Genomic DNA, 4,460 nt, shown 5'->3' with positions numbered 1-4,460 from the left:
GTCGATAGGTTTTAGTACCACTACTACATACAGATACAAATAGTTAGATATATTTACATAGATGTAATAAATATAAAAGAATTTAAATGTTATGCTTGTAGTTTTGTTTTCATGTAGACCTCTATGAAGCTAAGTTTAAATATTTTACTTATATTTTTTAACTTTTTTTCAAAGTAATTTTTGGTTACTGGGTTGATTTTCGATGGAATAGAAGCATAGAAAATGTGGCGCTCAGCGTAGAGTACAGAGTACAGAAAGCCTGAAAAGCTTGATATGGAGTACTACACAACTGAGTGATATATTCCGTCCTTTAACAGCCAGTTTCACCAAACTATTTAAGTGGAAATTAATTTTAATTTAATTTTCTATTTAATTCTCATTTAAATTATTTTTAGTTTCAATAAGCTATTTATTTAAGTGAGTAATAAGTGGTTGTAAAACAGACTAGGCCAGCGAATGCTTCCATTTGTACTGAGAGCTTTTGAAAGCTTTGGCACGCTGTGTTGTAAAAGCAGGGCTGGTATACAAGTAAGCAGTAGATACACAATGATCAGGTGATTGAACGTGTAACACCTCTGAGTGTGGTTATTCTGATTTAATTTCGCTTTTTTAACTAGCCACATATTACCTTACTTGTACTCCCCAATTTGCTGATAAAGTTGGGAAGAGAAGAGCAGGTTGATTTTCGTGAAATGCAACAACGCATGCGGTTGCCAATATGACCTACTTCATACAAGAACACAGCAGGTGTTAACCCTCTAACGCTCAGTTCTATAATAATGAAAAAAAAATACTAGACAACTTTTTCTAAACTAATTTCGATCCGACAAGTTCAAATTAGGCATTCAAATTTCATTTCACTTTGATTCTTATCCGTTAGGTGAAGAAACGTGAATAACTGCCTCAGGGCTCTGTTGGCGCTTTAGCTGATTTACATTTAAATGTTTATGTGAGTTGATTACAATTAAATGTTTACATTAATTACTGAACATGATTGTGATACTCAAAAAAGCAGTTTTTGGCGTTTCAGTAGCATATATGGATATTTCATTTTGAACAAAAGCCCTGAATTTTTGAAATTTTTGGAATCGAAGAAATCAAGCACAAGTCTTCATCGCATAATTCGGATAATTTAAAACGCTTAACCCTCAGCCATTTTCTACCTATAAAAAATTGTAAACAACTACATAACCTAGTGTAAAATAGCGACCAAGAACAAGAACAAATATACACTGTAATCCCCAACAGTGCCTTGAGGCATTTATCGGTTTTTCGCTTTCAAAACTTAATGCCATACCTAAACCAAGGCGTTTTCTGAGGCCTAGCGTTAACGTCGACGTGCCATACCTAAACAAAAGCGTCAACGCTACGTGAAATGCAGAAATAACACCAACAATACACAAAGGTTTGTTTGTGTGAAACACGTAAATTACAGTTTCGTTGTTTTCTGCAGCCTAATTCACTTACTAAGTCAAAATCGAGTTTTCCAACCGCTCAGCATTGGCGCCGCGTTATTATGGTATTCCTCATACAAATTGTATGGCCATGAGATTTTTTTGACAGCCAGACAACGCTGACGCTTTTGTTTAGGTATGGCAGTTACACTTCCAATAATATTGTCGAAAAAAATTTATGAGTTGGTTGGAAATTTGACTTTTTATGCGATTCACATTTTTAAAACCCATGGAATTTTGGTAGAATCAAAAAAAATCCAATGATTTTTGATAATTTTTTTTTGCTAACGGTGTCACGTATTATCTTCCATATTAAGTATGTTTAAAATGTTTTATAATGAAGAAAATGCACAAGCTGTCCGAAAAAAAAAAATTATCAATAATCCATGAGATTTTGTAGCAAGTTCAAAGCAGCACATTATACTAAAATGGAACTAACTATAAGTCTGCATACCAATTTTTTTTTTAGTGCTGACAAAAAAGTTTGAAATTTTGCTGAAAATTTGCGAAATTTATCTAAATATTAGATAAAGCACGAAACTCAAATTTAAATGGTTTATATTACAGAATGAACTACATTTTTATAAAAAATTTACGATACCTTTTGCTTTCAATTTTTTTTTTACTTTTTCTTGAATTTACTTTTTTCATTAAACATACCTTTTCTTCCTCACTGAATATACTCAGCCGCATTGCGAATGTGCTGTCGAGTGCAAGTCGTTTTTCGAGAGTCGAGTCGTATCGAAAACTGCATGGCATTGCCTAAAATTTCGAACCGGCTACAATTTAGCCTAATTTATTAAAAAAAATCAACTGTTACTTTTTACAAAAAAAAAGTAGGTCAGATTGTAACTTTTATATTAGAGCAAAAAAATACAAGACCAATTTTAACTTTTACTTTTGACCGAAAAAGTAAAAGTAAAATTTCTACTTTTTTTTGACGAGAAAAATAAAAGTTAAAATTTACCTGTATTTTTTGTTGGAAAAAAAACGGTTTATTTGCTGGCTTTGTTGAAAAAAGCCCAACCAATTTGAATCATATAGGACTAACATTCCCTGGCTAACAAGCATCGCATATAAAAATGTTAAATAGGCAAATTCTTTCCGACTGACTTTTCGAATTGAGATTTCGAAGATAACTATTATTTTCGATCCCTGTTCACAAAACGAAGACTATTAGCTCGACTGTAGAGGAAGTTTTAGGAGCTTCGAAAAGTATTGTTATAGTTATGTTGCACGAAAAGCTCGGTTTTATCGCAACAAAATAAAGATTGCAGCTTACGTTGGTGTCATTGTTGTTGCCGTTGTTGCTGTAGTTAAGCAGCAGTGCTCAGTGCTGCGATCGTTTTTACCTGAATCACGCTTTTCTGATAGCATAAACTTACTTTACTTTTAGTATTTTTTGCCTTCAAAATGCTAACGGGATTAAGCTTTAGGGCTTTCACTATCACTTTTGTTCGGCGACGATAAAAACAACAGATTTTCGTTTTTGTAAGGTTTTAAGATGTGGGACATTCTTAACAGCAGTTTTATTTTAGTAGAATTAGAATATTCGACTGATAAATAGCACTCTCGCACTGATCTTATTTAATAGCCTTGGTATTCAGCCTCATTGCGTAGGTCATGAATTAGACTTAATTGTACGACTCGACAACATTGGCATTGCCTACATTCGACTCTCGAAAAACGACTTGCATTCGACACGACTCTCGCAATGATGGTGATTAAGTGTAACGCGCTCGAGACACTTTGCTCTATTCAAATACATAAGTGCCATATCTTGACTTGTGAACTCGAGATAACATAAAAAAAAAAATAATTACAAATTTCTAAAACCTATTGAGCACATGGTTCCGAAAACTTTTGACAGCCGAGTTTCTACATTTCTGCACAACGCCAAGGCGAATTCATATAAGGTGCTATCGATTCAACAAATACAACAATTACTTGTATTTTGTTTTTGCTTTTAGTGGGCCACTCTCGCGTTTTCACTCACTCAATATAAAATTTTGACAATCAAACGCTACTCACAGCTGATGAATCAACGCCACCTTATATAAATTCGCCAGCGCCTTATCTTGACATTAGAAACATTTGAGCATTATATTCGAACTGAGTAGAAATCGACAAGAGTAAGTCGGTGTTAAGACAATGCCTTGCCCACGGGCAGAACTTTTAAAAGCTTTCTTTGCATGTACATACATCGGCGATGAAAAACAAAAGTGTAAATGTGTTTGAATTTTTGCCTAAAGTGCCCAGCAATGTCTTGTAGGAAGTTCTCTCCGTCCATTATCGATTAATTTAGATCAGAATAGGTCTTCATTCGTGTACACGTGCTGCTAAATTGGATATCTGTCTGTTGTTGGCCCATAATATAATCGGTAAAGGTATGGGGAAAAAGGAGATACAGTTGTGTCAAAATATGCTGACAAAATTTGTTGTCAAATTATGAAAACCAGCCTTAAGCCAGTCACAACCAAAACATATCCAACTTTTTAAGCTTTCTATAGATTTTCTCAAAATATGCAAAAATTAAGCTGATAGCGCGAGAATATGAAGTGGTAGCAAGAGGGTCAAGTAATGTTCCTTTGTAGAATTTTTATAGTTTAGGGCACACCTGTTGTTTATTCCCGGCGACTGAAATTTTGTGTAGCAATTTCTAAAATCCCGCTGCTGAGCGCCATATTTCAATTTTTTTGTTGCGATGTTGTTTCGTGAGTATGGTAGGTACATACTTATTTCATAAATTTTTAAAATATGCTACAGATATGTTTAAAAAACTTGTGTAAATAAAATATTAATAATGAAATATATAAAAAATAATTAGTTTTGATTTTTGTTTGTAATACGTACATGATTAATGGGCATAGCTTAGATTAGAAATATTTCGTAAATTGTTTATGTTTTTTTAATGTATTTATGCGTTAAATATTACACGCTTTAGTTGCAAGTGGTACAGTAGTACAGTAAAATTCATATAAACAAACGTAGAAAAGCGAAAAAATA

This window comes from Rhagoletis pomonella, unplaced genomic scaffold, assembly GCF_013731165.1.
Source record: "Rhagoletis pomonella isolate Grant_MI unplaced genomic scaffold, Rhpom_1.0 Rhpom_scaffold_00002, whole genome shotgun sequence".
NCBI lineage: Eukaryota > Metazoa > Arthropoda > Insecta > Diptera > Tephritidae > Rhagoletis > Rhagoletis pomonella.
The sequence above is the reverse complement of the archived record's forward strand: the minus strand, read 5'-3'. Positions refer to the sequence as shown.